Below are 23,079 nucleotides of genomic sequence, written 5' to 3' on the forward strand. Positions count from 1 at the left end.
CTTTGGAGGCTAACATGGAATACAGGCGTTCACTTGTGGTTTGTGCACGCATTCCATGCCACCTGATTGGACAGCGCCTATACCCTGAGGGCTAATCCTCCGTTTATCCTGAATGAATAACCCAACAAACAGTGTAGATAAACTGCGACCGCTTCAACACAATTTCCCAAATAGCTCTGCCGCCTGCTACTACTTACTAGTGATGCCATTAGACTCATGTTCTAATACTGGCTTCCCGAACTGACTAAGTTGCTTGATCCTGGGCAGATCACGTTATCTCCCCAGGCCTCAGTTCACTGGGTTTTCAAGTTTAGGGGTGCTTAGAAACAGTTGAAACGTCAGTATTGGGCACTGAATAAATAAACTGAGCATGCCTTCCAAACGGGAATAAATAAAGCACACAATGCGTACCTATGGTTGTCATAAGTTTCATTCAAATCGATCAGAACATGGCAACGTTTTTATTTTACCAAGATTGGAAGAATGCGAGCCAATCAGTGGGGGTTAGGGGTGGGCTTGACGGAGACAGTATCATTAAATACTGTAGCATATGGAACACTTTTGAAGGTGTTCTTGCATTACTGTTCTTGAACTCAGGCTGGCCCTGGTGCAGCATTCCATAGAGAATTAAGGAGGCACGGTTCTGCCTTCCTTGATGCATATGTTGCATGGTGTCCTCTTCTTCCGACTCCTTAAAGAGGATTCAGGGGTGGACGCTGGTGCACAACGTGACCGAAGTTTCCTCAGATATCTTGCCCCCTGCCCCAGGACGTGCTGGGTGTGTACACTATCTCAGCACATTGTATTTCGTGCGTGCCTGCCACGGGAGTGATACCCAGCACTACCACACAGCAACGTTCTGGGGTCTCTTTCACCAACTCACTCAACCATGTTTACAGCAATGCGACAAATCATTTTAGGGTGCGGGAGATATCTGAAGAGCACACGTACACATATATGTACTGTAAGGGGTGTATAAGGAAGGAGCACCTGGCTTTTCCCTGACTGTGCCGGGTCCTTTAAGGTATATATAAGCAAGTGGCGAAGGCTATCCCGAGCAGAACCACAGTGAAAATCACACGGACTGTTCAGTAATTTTTTGTAACATAAAATGTCACTTTATATATTTTTTTGCAAATTAGTTCTAAGACATGACATACCATGAAAACATATATATTGAACCTGCCACATTCTGTACAAAGAAACAAATAGTTATGGTCATAGGTACATTTTTTTCAATCGTCTGGTGATTTCGTCATATACCTATATACCTCCTTGTCTTCTTAGACAAGATTACAGTGAAAAAAATAGACTTAAACCAACACATTTTGTCTGCCACTTTGGCATACAAAGACAACCAAGAGTCGACACAATAGTGTTTCGGCCTATCGGATTTTGGGTAGCTCCAATCTAACGGCCTTCATTAGGACGCGAATTGTGCTGAGGGTTCTTCACTGTCTGTGGTAAGTCTCGTGGTGTGACCACGTTGCATGGAAAGTTGATATCACCAAAAAAGGTGGTGTCTCAGAAAAGCATATCTGAGGATAATTCCCTTGCTAGTACAGGGCAAACATTCACTGCGGTGTGTTTTCTGAGACACCACCAAATTTCTTTATATTGTGGTGCGCTGAAATGGCATTGACAGAGAATTATTATTTAAGATTTTTAGATACTTTCAACAAGCAGATCCATGGCACGGCGATGGGGTGACAGTAGCACTGAGTGTAGCCAACCTGTACGTCGAGATGTTGGAAGAAATGAAAATCTATGTAGCCTCAAACCCATACAAAAAGAATCTAACATTTTGGAAAAGAAAAATCAACAGGGTTTTCATCATATGGAAAGGAAACAACAAGGAGGACATAGAGAATTTTGTAAAATGGCTGAACAACCAGGACAAAAGTCTACAATTTACCGTAGAATACAATGATTGCACGATTCATTTTCTAAATCTGACAATTTATGATGATAAACACAAAAAAGTGCTGGCGGTAAAAGCTTACCATAAAAAGAAGGATAAAAATGCGTTGTTGAACTATGAAAGCTTCCACCCCAAACATTTAAGGGTAAACGTACCCTTCGGGCAATTCCTGAGACTAAGGAGGAATAGCACCAGAAAATGAGACTATATCAAGGAGGCAAAGACACTAAAACATAAACTATGCACAATAGGCTACCCAGAAACATTGCTAAAAAAGTGTTTAAAAGAGCCAGTAACAATAATAGAGAGGCACTTTTAGACTATAAGGAAAATAAATTAACTAATAACAACAGGTTGGTGTTTGTGAGTACGTTTACTAACCAATCAAACAAACTCACAAAAATGATAAAGAAGAATTGGAGCATTATGACAAAAGGTAAAACACCTTTGGAAAGATCACTTATGGCATTTAAAAGAAGCTCAAATATAAGAGATCAAGTAATGAGAAATGATATCTGTCTGAAAACTAGAAAACACCCGAGTTTACCATCAATGTGCGGTATGCCGAATGCCAAAGGGCATATGGCATGCGGTAAATGCAAATGTTGTAACTCAACAACCAGATCAAGAGAAGTAGACATTGGACTAAAGACGAAATGGCAGCAACAGGTATTAACCAATTGCAACTTGGAGATGGTCGTATATGCCATTTGGTGTCCAAATGCACTGATGTATATCAGCAAAACTATAAGAAAAATTAAAACAAGAATCAGCGAACACAAGAGCAGCATTTGGAACAAGATACAAGAAGCTCCTATGATTGAACTTTATATGTCCAAGGGCCATACTTGTGATGAGGTTAAATGGACTGTGCTTTACAAATTACAGAAAAGCAAAGACAGTAACGCAGATAAAAATCATTTGTTCAAAAAAGAGCAAGAACTAATTTTCCTGGCCAAATGTGGCCAAAAGGGTTTAAATGATAATATTGAATGGCATAAAATACGGTTAAAAAAAACAGTGACAAACAGGAAGCACAAATAACCCAGTGTATAATTATAATACAATAACATAATATGTGTATTTAAGATGTATGGGTCAACAGCCAATGCGCAGTAAGACAATGAGAATACATGGGTTTATGCTAACGGCACAATACTAAGATGGTGGCCGTGTTCGCGACTGAAGGCGTGAAAGTGAAGAACATAGCTCTCAACTCACTCGCTTTTGGAGGGTGACACCCGCCTCATAAGTGGCTGATTCCCCCGCCAAGCCCCCTATACACATTTCACTTCTATGACGATCACCCACAAAAGCAACATCTTTTTTTTCAGCCGCTTTGGCAACACAAAAGGTTGAGAGCTAGGAGTTGCAGTCAGTTTCACTTGTGCAATATGAGGGATTAGGAAGAAGGCAGCGTCAGGGTTGCTAGGTAACCATTATCATGGCATCACAGAGCAGCACATTCAATGTTGGTCAGAAGGTGCTAGCTGCTACACTAAGAATAGGCGCACATAAACATTTACAAATAGTTAGAGAATACTAGTACAAGCGTTCATACGGCTTGAGAAAGAACAACAGAGTTAAGCAATGAAGCGGCAGCAGTGTCCCACATGCAGTAAGTAGTTAAGTGGCTGGTTTAGCGGACAGGGATACCTAGACAGTGATATGGAATATTGAATAATGTCTCTGGTTTTCCATAGGTACTTGAATGAGGAAAAGCATAACGCTTTAGAAACGGACACAGAGTGTATACTGGACAAGGGAAACTACAGCACCCCACATTCCACACCGGGAGGTGAGATCTATTTACATATTCACAAAAGTATCAAGTTAAAGCTATGGACTAACCAGGCAGCAAAGTCCAACCTGCACGTCCAACCTACAGGTCGATGCTGTAGTACCAGAAAATTGGGGGCCTGAGGAAAACTTCAGGTTTCAACCCGTGATCGAGGATTTGATATACTCTCTCATTCTACAACTCAAGCCAACTAATAGTCCAGCATTGGTGCTGCCTGCCTGTGCTGCTAAGTGGCTAGATTTAAATATCACACCCTGTATGACTATGTTTGTGAACACATCCCTGACACAAGGCCGGGTTCCGGATGCATTAAAAAACACAATAGTGAAACCACTTAAAAAGAAATTCCAACCTGGATCCAGCCGTCTTAAAAAACTACCAGCCAGTTGCTGGTCTGATTTGGCCAGCAAAAGTGGGGGAAAAAGTTGTCACTTCCCAATTTCAAGCGTTCGTGGATAAAGAGGGATTGCTGGACAAACTCCAATTGGGATTTCAGCCAAAGCACAGGACTGAGACCGCTCTGTTGTCAGTCCATGATGATCTGCTGTAGGTCGTGGATGGTGGCGGATCAAATCTTTTTTTGATGCTGGACCTTTCGGCTGCCTTCGATACAGTGGATCATGGAATTTTACTGGATCGTCTGATGAGAGTAGGAAAGGTCTCTGAACAGGCTTTGGAGTTCAGATCCTTCTTGGTAGACAGATCCTAGCATGTACTTTTTGGAGGTTATACCACTGAAGCTATTGTTCTTAGATGTGGGGTCCCCCAGGGATCATCACTGTCCACCCTGATGTTTAACCTCTATATGCGTCCAGTCCTAAATATAGTGAGGCATCATGGTTTGAGTTTTCACTCATATGCCGATGACACTCAAGCCTACATCGAGATTAAGAATATTGAGGATGCATTTACTACAGTTAACCTGTGTTTGGTTGACATTGATAGTTGGATGGCCAACATCCAGCTGCAGCTTAAGGCAACCAAAACTGAGATCATTCTGTTGGTGCCCAAGCAACAAGTTATAAATGCCAAGGAAGTCTTCTATTCCCATATCCTCAGTGAGAAGCTACAATTTGCCCCAAAAATTAAGAACATGGCTGTGTCTGCCAGGAGAATCTTGGCAGTGAAGGTCAAGTCACTTCACTATTCACTGCAGGTGTTTAGGAATAAATTACCATTCCTACCATCAGAAGAATATGCGGTTGTTTTGGGATCCATGACGAACACCTAGATTATTGTAATAGTCTGATGGCAAGCATACCGGCCAAGCAAATATACAGACTGCGGAAGGCCCAGAATGCCGCGGTTAGATTGGTGTGGCGTTGGGAAAAAGGATCAGGTTTCACCGTTCCACAGATCTCTACATTGGCTCACGGTCAAGGACCAAATGAAATTAAAAGTAGCCTGTTTAATTTATAAATGAGTTAATGGGCTTGCCTCACCGTATCTCAGTGCCAAAGTCCGTTGATACCAACCTGCTAGAGTCTTACGCTCAGGAAATAAGCTTCTGCTAAATATTCCAGGCACAAAATCTGTCTCCAGAGTTGACAGGTGATTTGCAGTTTTAGGACCCAAACTATGGAACAGCCTCCCTGTGGAGATTAGATCTTGCCAATCACTACCTCGGTTTAGGAAATATCTTAAAACCCACCTGTTCAAATAGATTTTGCTCAGCTCATGGATAGCATCTGTACACGTGTTGTCTAGCACCTCATCCCGAGGCTCTATGCCTATCATGCCTGTATACAGTTAAGTCTGTTTGGAGCATGGTACAAATGATCAATATCAAATCAAATCAAAGTCAAATAGCCAATGGGTTGTTATATACACATTGCCTCCGTAGTGAAAAACAGAACACCTGGCTGATTACGGGAGATGTATTCGAAGGTTGTATGGCTTAATAAATAAGCCTGTCAGAAGGAAGACAAGCTTTATCAGCTAAAAGGACTGCAGTCTTCCATTTAAGTCTGGTCATTTATTGGACCATGAACAAACAATGCACAAGTTAAAACATATAGGTGATCTATAGAAGATTGTAAGGCTCCTGGCAGCACATCCTAGGGCATAGCAATTGTAAAAACACAATTCTGGGTGTTTGTTAGGACATATAAGGGACAAAAGTCCTTGAGGAAGTTCTGAGGACATAAGCCTAGGATACAAGAACGAAACATGTTGGGCTGAAGGTTGGGTCCTATAAACCATATACCCAATATAACAGTTGATTAATTTGACAAAATTAATTTTGTCATTTTTAATAAGGAGTTTTGTACACAATTGGTTGCAGGGTTTGGGCGTATTTGCACACATTGCAGTAGAAGTATGGAAAGTGAAGTTTGTGATTGTAAATGTAGAATATTCTGGATTTAAACAGTATTGACTCAAAATGAATTGTCGAATTGTTTGTTCCTTTTTGTTATCCTGATGTAGCTCACTGTGTTTGATTATGAGTAAATGCATCTAAACAAGAAATGAGTTCTTAGAAAAGAATGAAGAGAACTTTAATAGGTTTTAAATACATTTTGACCCAAGTGCCTTTTGTCTTGAACAGTCCACTCAGGTCTAATTTGTTGGTTGTCGTTGTTTAATCGCCTCCTGAAAAATGTCTGTGGCCGATGAAATGGCAAAATTAAGGCACTTATATCTGAATAAGGTGTCATGTGTCGCAAATGTTGTGATCAGCCTGGACTTGGGGTGTAGCTCCAGCTGATGATAACCTTGATTAAGGTCGAGCTCGACAAACACTTGTATTTCACAAAACCCAGCAACGGAAACAGAAACAATTATTTTTTCAAAGAACCAAACCGGTTTGATTATTCACACTTTGTCACGTTCACATTATGCCGTAACAATTATAATGAAGGCGTTGCTGTTTATTCCAGATTCCAATTTATTCCAGGGAAACAAGACTGCTTACAAGAGATTATCCCTTGAGGTACAGCCTAGCTTGCTAACTGGGTTAATGTGGTTTTGGAGGTGGCAGTTTGCAGTGTTAAGTACCTGCCTTGGCAGGTGCAGACGCCTTATCTTGTCTCTAACTCAGCCCTTGCCATGCTACTACGTCAGAAAATCTCTCTGGAGACCTTGTCTATGCTTCTAAAATCAGAGCAATCCTGTCCTAACTGCTGCTGGAACATGGGGGCTTTCCAGAGCCGCCAGCCTGTTCTCACTGCTTCTGGAGCATGGCAGCTTTCCAGAGCACGCCTGTCCTCTCTGCTCTTGGAGCATAGCGGCTTTCCAGAGCCAGCCTGTCCTAACTGCTGCTGGAGCATGGCAGCTTTCCAGAGCATGCCTGTTCTCACTGCTGTTAGAGCATGGGGGCTTTGCAGAGCCAGCCTGTCCTCACTGCTAATGGAGCGTGGCTGATTCCGAGAGTAAGCCTGTCCACAATGCTCACTGCTGTTGAAGCATGGCAGCTTTTCAGAGCTAGTCTGTCCTCACTGCTGTTGAAGCATGGCGGCTTTTCAGAGCCAGCCTATCCACACTGATGTTCGAGCATGGAGACTTCCCAAAGCACGCCTGTCCTCCCTGCTGCCTTAGCATGGCAGCTTCCCAGTACAAACCAATCCTCACTGCCCTTGAAGAACACCAGCTTTCCATAGCACATCTGGCCCTGCTGCTGGAAGACGTGGGCTTTCCAGAGCAAGCCCGGCATTGCTCCTGCGGAACATGGTGGCTTTCAGAGCAGCAAGATTGTCATCACTATTGCTGGAGGATAGTGGCTTTCTGGAGCAAGATTGACATCACTACAGCTGGAGGATGCAGGCTTCCTGAAACATGTCTGTCCTCACTGGTGCTGGAGGATGGCGGATTTCCAGAGCAAGCCTGCCCTCACTTCTGGGGTAGTTCCTTATTCGTTATAACCTATTTTAGTAACAGCACTAGGCGGTATACGAAAAACAACACACAATTGAAGAGAACTTGCTAACAACCTTCAACCAACCGCTCTGTAGGATTTTCAATAACCAAAAGTATTATGAAAAAATAAAGAAATGTACACATCAAAAAGATGGACAATGTCAACAGGCGCCCATATAGAGATGAACAGAATTACCTGTTGCCTGTCAGTGCAACCTGTCACATTGCGGACTCATTAAGTACTTGTAAACATAGTTTTGCCAGTTTCGAAGTCCTGTAACGTATGGGTTGTTGCTTCTGCTTGCTGACTTAATGATATTCAGTTTAATGATCTTAATATTATAAAAGGATGATCTAGACCTGCTAAGCTGCAAACCTGTGATCAACACCTTATATAAAGATCTTTTCTTGGGGTACTAACCCACTGAGGGCCAGATTCTTAAATTGGCGCAGTGAACATGCTAAAGAGCACGATTCACTGCGCCAAATCCGGACGCCCAGGCTCCACCAGTATTCTCAAGTGGGCATGGGCATCTTCGTAGTGCACGACAGTGCACCATCAGCATTGCACCTGTTTTTGGCTTTACAGGCGCAATCCTGAAATCTCAGAAGCATTTTTGTAAAATAACGACATATTCGTTATTTTACAAAACTGCTGCCGAGAGCATGGGTGTGTATGAACAAGTAGCTTCAACGTTGTATTCTGCAACGCTGAAGCTGCTTACTTTGGTGTATATGAAAGTGTTCATGTACACCCTGCACTGCAGGCTTCTTGTGGCACTCCTCCAGAATAACGGCACCAAAATGGTACCGTATATGTGCACGACTTTAGCACACATATAAAACTGGAGGAGTGCCACAAGAAGACACCTCTAAAGAGGCAGGTAACGAATGTGGCGGTTGCTAGGTTGGTTTCCAACCAATCCTAGCAACTGCCACATGTATTCCGAAAGTGACGCATTGCTACCGACTTCGGAAGAATGCGCCACCTTCAGAATAGGTCTTAAGTACCGACAAGGTTGTTAAAGCTTTTAACAACCTTTTCAGTACGTAACACCAGTTGAGAATCGGGCCCTGAGTGTTCATGTGATAGGGACAGCCTTTATTCGAATGTATACAGCCCTTTTCACCAAAGCGCTTTAACAAGAAAGATGAACAGTACAAAATAAAAATGCAAAGTTGACAGTGGAAGTCAGCAGTTTATACAAAAGACAGAGAAGCCATGAGGCAAGCCTTTAAGTGGATACGAAAGATGTGATATGTGGAAGAGGAGCAAATGGTAAGAGCAAGAGAATTCCAGTGACATGGAGCACGAAGAGGAAAGGAACCAAAGTGTGATGCACAGGGAGGCTTGGGAACAGCAAAACAAAAGGTAAACTGGGAACACAGAGTGTGAGAAGGGGAACAGAAGGAGACTAGGGATGCAAGATAGGGGGGGGGGCATTTGAAAACGATGGAAAGGAAATGAAACAGAAGACGAGATTCAAATGATAAGATAGATGCAGAAAGGAGTGAGCAGGAGATTGAGACACAAGGAGAGAGAGCGAAAAGAATGCAAATAGTATATATAGGAATGGAGCGAAGGGAGGGTAAGACGAACCACAGGGAGTCCAATCAGGATGGAAGAACAATACGTGAACAAATTAGAGCAGAGATGAGGGGTTTGGAAGTATGAAAAGAACGGATGGGGCAGGTGTGGAGAAGATTAAAATGAAGAAAACGAGATTTGCGTGCAGTGAGAGCAATATAAGAGGAAAGGGAAAGAGAAGAGTCAAAGAGAACCGCGGGATTCTGAGCGGAAGAAGAAAGAGAGAGATGTGAGGGGGGAAAGAAAGAAATGGAGCAGGGGATTGGAAGGGAGAGGAGGGAGTGGAGGGACAGAAGGGAGGGAAGAAAACAACTTCAGTTTTAGAGTGGTTAAGTTGAAGAAAACGGTAACACATCCAAGATTGGATGGAAGAACGTCAGGCGGAGACTTGAGAGTGGAGAGTATGAGCAAAGTCAGAAAAAGAAAAGAAGATTTGGAAATCATCAGCATAAAGGTTGCAGGACGGATTGAAGGCTGAGATAAGCGAGGAGAAAGGCATGGTGTGCAGTGAGAACAGAAGGGGGCCAAGAACAGGACCTTGAGGAACACCATATAAAAGCGGGAGAGGAGGAGAAAGCTTTGGGTTGGATACAATATACAGACTTCAAGGGGGTGGCTACAAACAGCGGGAATGTTTTCCATGCAGGGGTTTGTAGGGACATCATACACAATAGGCCAATTGTAATGGTCTACAGAGCTCCCAAGTGGCCCTGTGTCATGTGTGCGTTGTTTTTATTTTTCAGTTGTTACTTTTCTTTTAGATTCTAGTGCCCGTAGGTTTCCATTTTCGATTTGAAATGCAGGGCTATATGTTTCAGTGCAACTAAAAATCGAGGGCAATACACAGCCCGGGACCACATAAGATAGCTATATGTGATTGTCCTCTCAGCTCTGTGGTGGGAGATCTCCCCTAGCTTCTGTACAATATAATGTTATGCTGTTGTGTCATGTTAATTGTTCGTTTTTTATACTGCACTAATTACCACCTTAGTAGTCGAACAGCACGAGGCCTGTCCAGAAGGTGGTGTGCTGTAATACAGGTACAGACCTTAGTCTGAGGAGGAATGGAGTCAAAGAGGGGGATCAGAGGAGAGGCGGGATGAAGGGGAGCAGAGGAAAATAAACATGAACTCTTTGTGCAGCTAAGAGAGTGGCTGGAAGGTAGGGATGGAGTTTGTGACAGTTGTAAGCCTGCAGTGTCAGAGAAGAGCGATGAAAGCAAACAACTAATCAGGAAAAGGGCTCACCCAGAATGCTCCACAGGAGAAAACGCGCATAACCCGCAAGGGCAGTTTCTAGCACATGAAAGGAGCACTAACATTTTTATGGAGTAAGAAAATGACACAATTTGGGTTCCATTAAGAATTACATCTTATTTTTTTAACTCTTAGGATGGTGTTGGGGTAGCATTCTGATGTCCCTACTGGTCACAATGAGAAGACTGCGCCATCTTTCCCAGTAGAATACAGGACTGATCTCTTTAACCTTTCTAGTTGTTAATCCTTCTGGGCTTCGAGAATGAATAAAAAAAGTCTCCCAGACAAAGCTCATGTTAAAAAAGGGTTGATTCCTTAAGATTCAGCATCGAAACAATCACTAGGGGTGCACTTCCTAATTAGGATGTCCAACTCTGAAAAATGCCAAGGCCATCTCATTCAAAATGGTGAGACGGGTAAATCTCAGGGGCTGTGTTCCAGCTCAACAGAGGGTCAGAAATAACCCACTGTGCAATGCCTGTCCCCCTGCCCTGTTCTAAACAGGCGCAGTGTAACGGGTGGCTTTTCATTGTTCATCGTGTGCTGCACGATCAAGGGGCAGAATTCCTTAGAGTCAAGTGTATTCGCTACTATCCTGTGCATTGCTTGCGCTCTGTTTCTGCTGACCGGCTCTGTGGGCCCTCCTACCGATGAGTGCGGACCGCAGGCTGTGCTTTATCCATGGCAGCTGCTCTGCTTTGGAATGAGCTCCCGTTAGCTATAAAAAAAATCTATCTAACCACCTGTCCTTTAGGAAGGCTGTAAAGACCTATTTGTTTTTAACTGAGCATTCTCTGTTATGGCTTGCCTTGTCCTCTAGCGCCAAGATATCTTCGGGTGACTGTGCGCTGGAGAAGTTTCTTTAACATAACATACCATTTGCTCTTCACATTATATACCAAGCGGGTGGAGAATGGCGAGGATGGTGCCACCAGCGAGGTTCACTAGGGAGTCATGTTGACCCTAAAACCACCATCTCTGGAACCATATGAAGTAAGAGGTAAGGTGGGCAATATGAAACATTGCCAGAGGATGCCTGATTCCTACCATCATCATGGAAAAGAATGGAAGACAGTTCCTCAAGCCCAACACACCTGAAGTCAAAGAAAAAGAATCCTGCATCCTTCTAGGATTCCACTCTTGTGTTAAAGATGCCCCTCAGGTGGAGGTGTTGATCCAGTGTTTCCATTGTCCTCAGACTCACAGTCACACCAAGGGTTGGTATGCTTGTGGGGGCTACAGCACAGGATGGCGCAATGCATACAGAAAGTGAGCGGCATAGTCTTTTTGAGAAGATTGGAGGAGAGGCAGCTGGGAAGTACATGCAGTGCATCCCTTTGATGGATTTTGCCATAGAACATTTTTTCGTTTGGTTCTTAAATTGTTATGCTGTTGAAAGGAAATACAGCCCATCCCGTTTAGAGGATTAATGTGGGAAAAGGGTACGAAATAGAGGGGAGCTGGGAGCTATTTAGCTCCCGCTTGTAGCCTAGAAGAGCCTGGTTAGCTTGGCACCAACACCTAACAGGAGCTACTTTTGGCTCCCGATGCCAAACAAACACACCTATGCGAATTTAACTTGGGAGGCTAGCTCAGGGGCAACGTGCTCGCCTTGGAAGCAAGACGTCAAGGAGCAGCACAGGTTCGATTCCCGGGTCCGTGTTTAGAAACCTTTGGGTATTATGTGCGTTATAAATATCTTTTCATATCATGGCTCTGTGCATTTGGGACAATCTATAAATGAGCATTAGGACTCATCTATATGGCTTTAAAGGTGCATTACAAATAAGCAAAACATAGAGTATGCATCTTATGTTGAAGTTAGATTTGTGGAACGCTATGCACTAGCTCCTGGTTCCCCAGTGGTAGCTCCTGCCCGTTGGTTAATGCTGGATTTCCAGGAGCTGCTTTTAGATCCTGGTTATCTAATCTTAATTTTCGACACATGTTGTAAACTCTCCCACTGAAAAGGGAACACGTATTAGGTACTTTAAGAATGATTAATAAAGTATGGTTTCTCCCTCTGGTGAATATTTTTAAATAATTAGTTGAAATTGTGCATTTTTAAGTGACCTTCCTGTGAAAATTGGGTAAAGAGCCACATTGTTTACTATCAGTTTTGTGCCGTAAAATGAAAACATTCCAATAGATATCAAATCACTAACAGTGGAAAGGAGCATTTTCAAGAGCATTGACCAACTAATTTTCATGTTGCCTTTACCCACAATACATGCCAGTGTTCTGCCAAAGTAAAAAACATGTTCATGCTGCCTGTACCAATAAATGTTCATGATGGTGGTGGCAATATATGCTAGTATTCCAACATAAGAACACACTCCTGTTTCCTTTGCCTATAATGTGAGTAAAAATACCATAAGAAAACATGTGCATACTGGCTGTACCAATCTATACCAGTATCCTCCACGTAACAAAGTACTACTTTTGGCTTTGCTCATAATGCCAGTACAAATTGCAAGGCCATTATAGGAAAATATGTACATGCTGCCTGCACCAACGAACTCCCCCAACCCTCAAAGGAACACCCATCACACTGACTTTGCCCATTATACCAGTAAGAAAACATGTTCATGCTGCCTACACCATTGTAGCCACTCACCCTCGCTTTGCCCATAAAAAAACATATGCTTATAAAAAATATATATATACATCCATGCAGGCGGCCGCTGAACCAATGCAGCCACACCAATCAAAGGATTGCACACACATTCAAACACACACCCATAATATCCTATTTACACACACACGTACAACATATACAATAGCTCATTCACACGCACACCCATACACCATACACTGCATTTACTTATCAAATTTGACACACACCCATACAGACAAACCCTCACATGCACACACACATACATACTTACATGCAAGACAAACCCTCACATGCACACAAACATACATACTTAGATGCATACATACCTATATACAGGGGCAATGACTTTTGGTTTTCCCGGCAGGGGATGTGGAGGAGCGGTGGCAGCAGCAAAAAAAAGTCCCATTGCAACGTATAGGGGCTTTCACGCAATTGTCCTTTCCTTGGGGGCCCGGAGCACCCATGTACTCGGCGCCCATGCCTATATACATAAATAAATACATACAGGCTTTTCTTTTTCTTCCCTGCAGCCCCGGTCAGAACCCCACATAAGATGTCAGTCTCATGCCGCCTCCCACAATGGCCCTGTTGCTGCCACTGAGCAACCAAACAGGAAGCAGGAAGCAGTGGGCGTTTCCTAGTTCCTGTATATGCCTGGTGGAGCCAGAGCACCACCAACTCGCCACCTAAGCCCTGTTACTGTGTGTGGCAGTGCAGGGGTGCCCCCTTGGAACATTTGACCCTGCAGTTTCACAGCCTGCATCCGCAATGGGTCATGCCACCCAAAAGAAGCAAAATACCTTCAGTCTTGCATGGCCCATTGGACATGCGAACTGAGGAACTGTTGTTGAAGGTAAACCATGTTTCCCTACATGCAAAGGTCAGCCCACTAGCGTGTCTTCAACTGAAAGCAGCCGAGGACGTGCTCATTGTTTTCACTGGGCTGGCTTCACTCCTCGATAAAGGGTGGCAGGTCGGTACCCCATTGCCCAGGATGGGTGAGCCACCCTGGTAATCAGAATTCCTCCTAGTCTACCCATCGTGTCATTGTCCTTACGAATGAAGTTCCATATCTTCCAGACAGCAATCACAAAGTTTGCTCAAATGTACCAGAATGTTCCCCTGCTGCCTATAGAAAATAAAAAACATTACCCGTTCTTTTCTTCTATCTGTGTTTTTATTATCCCGGACAAGAAGACAGAAGAACCCAGGAGAGAGAGTGTGGGGGACATATGCACTGACTGGACGGATGGACTAGAACTATACCCAATGCATACTGCTATAACGTGTATTTTGGTTAGGTACATATATTGTCCACAATAACGTCCAAACCTATCGCGAGCAAGCCTGGTGGGGGATTCGAAGTGGACCAAAGTGTTTTGGTACATCATTGAACCAACGTCAGCATCCCTCAAACCACAACAGCATGACCTGTGTGATAGTTAGGGAAATTACTGTCAAGATTGCCTGCAACAGCACCACTACGGTATCGGGGTGGTTAAGGGCAGGATATTCAGGGCCTGCAACAGCACGACCCTCTGAAACCCTTTCTTATCTATTTCCTTTGGCATGAAGCTGGAACTGGCATCAACTTGTCCCCAGGCTCTTTAGAAGACAGAAAAACGAAGGCAGACAACATGGAGGGCGGGCAGGGTGTTAGACCCTCTTTAGGGAGTTGGGGGACAATGCTGGTACATTTCAGCAACTTTGTTGTTTCTGTCTGGAAGCCCGGCTTCCTTCATCAGTAAGGACGAGGACGAGACAGGAGTGGGCGAAAGGCAGTCCTATTTACTCTAGTCCCGCTCATGACCAGTAACCCCATTCAGCAACAACACAACATAACTAGATCTATAGACATAGCTCTCACTCTCTTTCTCCATTTCTCTTCCTCACGTTTCCTCTGTTTGGATTCTTTAAATGGCAATGACTACTGTTGAGCAAAACCTCACCACTTGAAAGGATTTCTGCTCCCAAGGAAAAGAGACTTTTATTAATTCACGAATCGCCTCTGCCGTGCTTTGGTCACTGTGGAGTGCATGTGCACAACCAGTGCATGCACACACTGCATTTGGGGGCAGAAAAACGCGGGAGAAGGTCCACGGGGTGAATGTGCATCTTCAAAATGAGAGTGACATGGGAGGGAACAAAGACAATAACAGCTTTCTCAGCTGCGTCCATGTCACCTGGAGAAATATTACTAGTCCTGGCATGTGTACTAACAGTGGTTTGCATGCTGGGACTTGTAGTTCCCGTTTTCCTTTGTAAGCATGTGCAAATAGGACCTAGCTTGTGAAGTGCTCTGGATGAAGCTGCTCCCGATGACGTCGGCCCACTTGGAAACTCCGCCCAAGAGATCATGGAGAAGTCAAGGGCGAGGTATGAAAAATCTGTAGGAGGTACAGGATTTAGTGAACACGAGATTCACGTTCACTAAATTTGTAATACATGATTTTAGGTTAATGACAGGTCCAATAAAAACCTTTTCACTTATCTCAAATCAATGGTTCTGGGTTACATTTCATGTGCCTGCAAACATGGCTTGTGTTATCTAGTTCTAGCCTCACAACTCTGGAACACCATTCCACTGGTTATCAAATGCACCCCCACCTTCCAACCATTCAGAACTAAGGTTATCACTTGGTTACTCAATAAATAACCAACTATGTATGTATGCCCATTGTATGATTGTATCCTTTACTATGTCCGCTTGCTACTATATCTGTAATGACTGCTTTCTTGACAACTATACATATGCTGTACAGCTGTACTAATGTTCCTTACCTCTGCCTGTAACCAGATGTTTAAGCGCCCATATGCCCCTGGGTCAGGAGCGCTATACAAATAAATAAACATAAACAAACATAAACATAAACATTTTCCTCAAAACTGATTTTCAAGAAATAATTAGTTGATGAGTTTGGAGTGGGAAAATATGCTGAGATTATACAGGAAAAGAAAAGCTAGACTCCTTACTCTGCTGATTAAGAGGTTCGCTAACAACTCGCCGTTTACAGTTACAAGGGGATTGTGATGCTCTATAAGCACAGGTTCTGCCCTGCAGTAGTCTATGGACTAGAGTCGTTGGGGAGGGTCAACCTTAAATGGTTGAGAGTGCTGGTGGGAACATTTCAGAGGGCGGTCCTGAACCTGGATCAGGAAGTGCCTATGGAATTGCTGTTTTTGGAGCTAGGGCTCAGGTCACTTGGTACTGAGGAAAAGGGGGGCTTTATATATAAAGGCGATTAAAGCACCTACTTGCCCACTTCTATCCTCAATGAACATGGTAATCATGAGCCAGGAATCGACCAGTAGATTATGTTCATCGGCTGATTCTGTTCGGGATATCTATAGATTAATTCATTGGGAGCCCAATTGGGAAGATGAGCACAGGGTGCTGAAGGTTGAATTTGACCGCAAGTTAGATGCCTGGGATTGGGTTTCCAATAATGGTCACATGGAGGCCCTCCCTAAGGAGGTATCTCAGACATCACATTCTAAGATACACGTACATGAAGCCTCAAAACTATTTGGGTTGGTGAGAAGGTTCTATTTACTTTAGAGAATTGACCATCTCCCAAATATGATCACCTTAGGGCCGCAGCTGGGGATGCCGCGTGAAGACCGTATATGCCGTTTGTGTGGAGCTATTAACAGTTTAGAAACAGCCCAAAACGTAATGAGAGGATGTAAATCCCTGATAGATCTACATAGCCAAGACCTGATAGGGTTTGTACACAATGAAGTCTCCATACAAGAGGATGCCGGTTGGGCGTATGTTCTCAATGCAGGGAGCAACGCGTTTGGTACTTGTCTTGTATGATATGACAGGTTATTTATAACGCGCTTAATACCAGAGGTTTCTAAGCGTGGACCCAAGCATTGGACCTGTGGTGCTCCGTGTCGTCTGGCTTCCAAGGCGAGCACGTTGCCCCTGAGCTATCCTCCTCCCGAGTCATGGGGGTATATGGAGGGTCATTGAAGACAGACTTGAGCCTAAGACCTGATGTCTGATACAATGTATCATGATGAATGATTTACTGTAAATTGATTTTAGACAGTATTTGCAGATGCAATTTGGTTACATTCGTTTGTAATTTGTTTGTAATTTCTCTGCTTTTATATTATTTTATTGTTTGTGTACTTCTTTCTGTTGAAACGTGAAAAGTTATTTTGGAAACAATTAACATTTTAATAAAATACAAAATAATTAGATAACGACGTTTTTAAATGGTTTAAAGATCCTTGGCCAAACATGAACAAACACAAGATAAACTGCCCTTCTCTCATTTGTGGGCTTGGATAAGCATCAATTCAGCTCTGTGTAGCACAAAGATGGTTCCTAGCGTGCCGGCGATGGGCCAATGAAAATATGCCCGAGGGTCCAAGGCAGGGCGCCACACTGGCATAGACCGGAGGGAGCTCCGACTGGGCCCAGTTTATAAGCCAGGAATGTGGCACTGTCTGCACCGGCCAGAGTCGCTTCCCTTCCCTTCTGTGCGCTCTCAGAGTGAAGGATCGCCGAGGCGGCATCTCTGCTGCCAGTAAACAGGCATTTAATAAATAAATATGTCAAGTGTCTTTCATCGGGCGAGGGAAGTGACGGAACTGGTTCTGCCAGAGGAGGGTGGGGTGGCTGAGAGAAATCAAGCTTCCCCGCTGCCTGCAGCCGGCACAAAGCAATCGCCAGAGACATGTCACGCCCTGGATTTGTGCTGGAAAGTTCCGAATGCCTTTATTTGCAAAGGCACGTCTTCCTTCCCTTCCCCCGCCCAGGAGCACCGACATAGGGGGCTTCGTGACCGTACACCTGCTCAGAGAGTTGCCAGCACGCCATGCCAAGTGTGGAAATCAACTAGATTTACGGAAGAAATGATGTTATTGATATCCGTACAGCTTTTTTAATTAACTGGCTAGTGAGTCAGAAATAACATCGGGCGTTTATACAGTGCTTCGTGCCCGTTTCTTCCCGTGTCTAAGCTCTGTAGCGTTAGCTGTTGTTATCCTGTTGGAAGGTACTCAGTGTCTCGGTGCCAGCAGAATGAAGGGACGAGACGTCGCTACCAGGGTTCATACGTGCTACATGCAAGCCCTGCGTCAGAAGTCAGCATTTAACGCGCCAGCCACCATGCCACGAAAAGGCCTATGAGACCCAGGCATGGGCGCTTCGGCTAAGGCCACTCGTTGTTGCTGGTGTTAAGGCATGGGGAGGGATGGGGAAGCGAACCCGTGCTGCTTATTTTCACAAGAGAGCCCATTTGGAGCAGGGGGGTGGGCGAGAGTGCATAACCACGGAAGAAAATAACGAAATAAACAAGTCTACTAATTATCTGAGAGGGGCGCTGCTCTTTTCCACTGAATTACCTCTTATGCGCATAAAGAGAAGCTGCGAGGCTTTTTTTTGTTTTTAGCAACACTCAGGCTGTGGATTCTGCGCCTTATAATTTCACTTTTTCCGTAACTGTGAGCAGGCAAGTTCCAGCATGCAGAGAGCGCTGTTGGCTAAAAGGCATGTGCGGCAGAGGCAGGACACCTGGCATTGGGCTCATTAATAGCTATGAACAATTCACCTGTCTCCCGGCGGCGAGGTGGAGTGAGTGAGGAGATGTCAATGGCACGCACTACACGGGCTCGCTTCTAGGCGCTTTTACGCGCGTGCCTAACGCCTAACATGGTCCGTGTTTCATTGAATACAGGCATACAGCTAAACCATTCAGCTTATTTGGGAGCACTCAGAATACTGGTAGTCATGGAAACGGAGGGAATGGGACGGGAGATGAAGTCGTTTGCCCAGAACTACAAAAAGCGATCAGGCCCAGGTTCAGAACCAAGGTCGCCCTTGGCCTCATCCCAGAGGAGCTATGCGTGTGGCGACAGGCTAGGATGTCACCCTCCTCCGTGCGCATCGGCAGCTAGAAGCACGCACGCCACACACCTACTACGCCACACCGAATCTAGTCAGACTTGACTTTGGCACTGGCTGTGACACAAACGCTGTGTTCAGTTGCATGGGATATTTCCCAGGTGTTAGCCACCGCCCCCCGCCCCCACCCATCACTGCAAAGCAACGGCCAAAGTCCTCTTTCAGCGGCGAGCGTTGCCCTGCCAGCCCTTTCCCGAGAGAAGAGGTAGACGGCGCTTACCTTCGCGTGAGGGGGACCCGCGCTGCGCAGCTGGAGCCGAGGACTGACTCTCTGGGAGGAGGACACCTGCGACCAAGGTGGAACCTGACTTTCGACGCAGCGGTATCGACCGACCTGCTTGTGTCTTTAAAAAAAACACACACACACACACGCAGCACAGGAGCTTCTCCCTGGGCCCGCCTGACTCACGCGGACTAGGAGGCGGCGTGAGCGAGGTGTGGCCGAGGGAGTCGCCCAGAAATACCAGAAAGGCACTTCAAAAGTTCGGGTGTTGCAACGCACTTCAGCATTCTCTGCATAACTTAGGCCGCCGTCCGGGCTCACGAAGCAGGTTTACTCACACGGCTACTCCTTGTCAACAAATGTCCCAAGGCTTGCTCCCCGCATATTCTCCATGGAAACAAATTGATAATAGGATTTGCGGGTCTTGGAGGGTTTGGTAGAAACGTAATAAAGGGGCACCGAGGTGTAGCTATCACATTGCTTTGTAGTAAACGATTGTTATGTTGATTTATACCACGCACCGATACCACCCAAGGGCAGTCTCCAGGCGCCTGTGTTGTAACAGAATGGGGGCAATGACGTACGAGGACTCCCAAGACGGGAAAGTTCAAAATAGGGGAGGGTTGCAGGAGGCTAGGATTGGCTGATAGAGCAATGCCCGAACCCAAAATGCTATTGTGGGCCACTCTTTTAAGTCAAAGTGGTTTTGACCAGTGCTACTGAATAAATATTCTGCAAAATGCACAATTTGCATTACATTTTAACAACCCACCCCCCCTCCAGGCCCCTTGGGTACTACTCAAACAGTCTGTCACAAAAGGGATGAATTGTCATTTACAACTGTGGAACACATTTTCATTGGTGCCCGAGACAATTTTATGCCCCAGTCTGCACAACAAAATATAAGGGTTACGTATTATATACATATATATATCGAACACCCAGGACCGGCCTATTTTGAAGTAACATTTCACTTGACAACCTGGTGCAAAATGCTGTCTTTACCCAGACTAGTCAGCAGCCTTGGACTGGTCCATAGGGTGATGCCCAAAGGGCAGGCCCATTGGAATGTTTCCCCCCACTTTTACTGGACAATATGGGCAACTTTTTGAGATAATGCACTGTGCAGCACGTAGTTTTTACAAATGGTATTGAGCGGTAGCATTAAAGCTCACCTTTGAGGTAAATGTTCTAAAAAAAATCCCCCACATGTACTACCCAAAAAATTGTAGCAAAGTGTAATGAAACGCAGTTTGTGATTGTGGGTCATTCCTTTTATTTGTGCCAGGACCCATTTTCTGTCCTAGTCCGATTTATTAGTCCGTGGTGCTATCATTTATGAGAGGGCCAATCTGTGCAAATGTAGTTGAAGCAATTTCCTGCACAGGTGTAAAATTGCCTGGCACCAAACAGTTACTGTAACCTGGCCCCAGATGCCAGCAGTGTATGGCAGTCCTTAGTGGTGAGTGATGGGGGTGCCACTAGCCCCAGGCCCTACTATCACTGGAGGTTGCTGGGGTACCAGCCCGCCTGTAACTAAGCACAGGTCCACCACAACACAGCGTTGCACTCACAAGATCAACAAGGGAACAGGGATCTCAATAATACAGCCGGACAAGACAGATGAATGAGAGTGTAGGTCAGTGGCTGACGGGTAGTATTTGTTTCACAGACTGGTGAAAATCTCATCAGAGGTAGGAGATTACAAACTGCACATCCAGGTAGGAGCAAATATGGTTTGAATTGACACCATAGCAGTAGAAAGTTGTTTTTAAAATTATATAGATGCATGCACTATCATTGTATTTGCAGGCGATATTCCCATCAGGAAAGGAACGCCAGCATTGGTTTTCCGAAATAGTAGAGGGCAGAGCTGTTTACGCTCACACCAAAGCAGCAGCACCATGTTTCTTTGTGATCAGGGTAGTGGGGAATTAAAGCAGCCCAAACATTGTTTTGTTTCTTTTAACACCCTAAAGGCGGTCTACATAAAGATATAGTGAGTGGCGACTGTGTACATTTCTTTATTTGTTGATTTATTTTGTAGCGAGTGTCCACATGCATTGTCAGATTAGTCGGACCTGAAGAAGGCACCATTGAACATCCTTTCCAAAATGTCGAAACACCAAGAGGGCTTCTTTTTCCCTCTGTTGGAACACAGTGGGCACAATTACCCATCCGTATATATTTGTACGCATTGAATGGAGACGTAGGCTATTTGACCCTGAGGAGAAACTGGCACACAAAGAGTATGATACGTCAGTTACTTTGAATATGTTCGGCTTTCATTGTACCAAGTCAGGACTCAGTACTTTAGCACTTTAAAGCATTAAGGATAGGACTGGTCATTGTGAGGTGGTACAAAACAATAAGACACGCTTCAACAGTATATTTTAACAACATTGCATTTTATACTTATCTTTGATATATTTATGTTATTTATGGTTAATTTTACGCTGTACGTTGTATGTTTATATATATGAATGAAGTCCATTTGTATATGTTACAGGTATTTAATATTTACTTATGCTTAGAAGTGTCAGGGACCAGGGTATGATAAAATAATGTAAAAAGCAAAAATATGATTGATGAAATGAAAAAAGTGAATGCATGATGATTGAATAAAATAAGTCCTAATTAAAAAAAAACTCTTCGCGAAACTGATTTAAGGTAAACTTCATTTAATTACTAACAGATACAAAAATAAGAGCAATTGATTTTCTTGGAATGACATCTGTCGGAAGCCTTTTTGTTGTGTAACAAAGGGGTATCAGCCCTAGCCAGTATAGTCAATAGCAAAGGATCATGGGAGTCATAGGCCAAAACATCTGGAGGGACGAAGGCGCAGACCTCTGACCTAAAGCAAGGCAACTCTATACAGCCATTATATCTCACGGTTTATATGTTCATTTGTACCAACTCGGCAAACATGTCCGATGTGCCTTGTGCTGGTCTACTTGAAAGCTTTGCCTTTGGTCACCATCACTGGTGCAGCACGTTTTGGAATGTCACCGGTCCAAAGGCTAAAATTGTCCCCACCCACTAAGCTCATGCGTGGCCCGCTAACCAGTCTCAAAGCCTCTGAGGACAGAATCTTCTACGCGCACAAATGCATCCCATCCCCTCACAAATGCATCCCACCCCCTCAAAAATGCATCCCATCCCCTTGCATGCACAGAGAGGGCTTGTGCCCCTCTATATGTAAAGTTGCACATTTCACTGAGTGGGTCTTGCATTTCTTACTGAGGGAGGCGTGTGCATCTCGCTGGAAAGTGCTTGTACATCTCTCTAAAACATATTTCTCTGGATTATTCTGGCTAATTCAACTGACATTTGTGTGTTTTTACTGTGTTTTTACTATATGTGCTCACGCAAAATGCTTAAGTAGCCAAGCGTGTTAATAACATTTATCGATGTATTGCGATTCATTCATTAATACATAGCTTTGTGTGCAACCCGTAGGTCGCTTGCTTAAATCTTGGCAAAGCTGACTTAGCCTGCCATCCTGCCTTAGACCATGAAATGAATACATTGTATAAAATATCAATTATCATTCTAAGCCCATACATTAATTCAAATTATACCTTGCAAATGCAGCCACTCCGAAATCTCTCTCAATCCAGATGTCTCTTTTATAGAGATTGTGGTCATTTACTAAAGCACTCCTGAGGATTTCCAAACCTCCCTTTCCATTCTTATCTTGGCTAGCTCTCTCCCTCTCTCGTGCTCTCTCTCTCTCTCTCACGCTGTCTCTCCCTATTCTCTCTCTGCCTCTCTCTTTGGCCCTCTCTCCTCTCCACCAGTGGTTCCTAAATTGATAATTTTATGTTTATTCAATAAATATTCACAATTGGGTCCAAGAACAGTGCGTGTTCTATTCGCCTTTGGCTTAGTGCTG

At 44.3% G+C, this 23,079-nt stretch overlaps 1 protein-coding gene across 29 annotated transcripts in view; it reads right to left on the reverse strand.

The window, feature by feature from the left end:
* SCEL (sciellin) overlaps nt 1-19,391 on the reverse strand; it is a 500,729-nt gene extending 481,338 nt beyond the window's left edge. For 16 of the 29 annotated variants that reach the window (XM_069640220.1, XM_069640208.1, XM_069640236.1 and 13 more), the window contains exon 1: nt 19,179-19,347. The gene's annotated coding sequence lies outside the window, so the exon portion shown is untranslated. Of the gene's footprint in view, nt 1-19,178 lie in introns of all 29 variants that reach the window. The other 13 variants (XM_069640219.1, XM_069640210.1, XM_069640233.1 and 10 more) reach the window with 4 other exon arrangements.
* Nucleotides 19,392-23,079: the final 3,688 nt, after the last annotated feature.

Source organism: Ambystoma mexicanum, chromosome 7q (genome assembly GCF_040938575.1).
Source record: "Ambystoma mexicanum isolate Mex_15411 chromosome 7q, UKY_AmexF1_1, whole genome shotgun sequence".
Classification (NCBI taxonomy): domain Eukaryota; kingdom Metazoa; phylum Chordata; class Amphibia; order Caudata; family Ambystomatidae; genus Ambystoma; species Ambystoma mexicanum.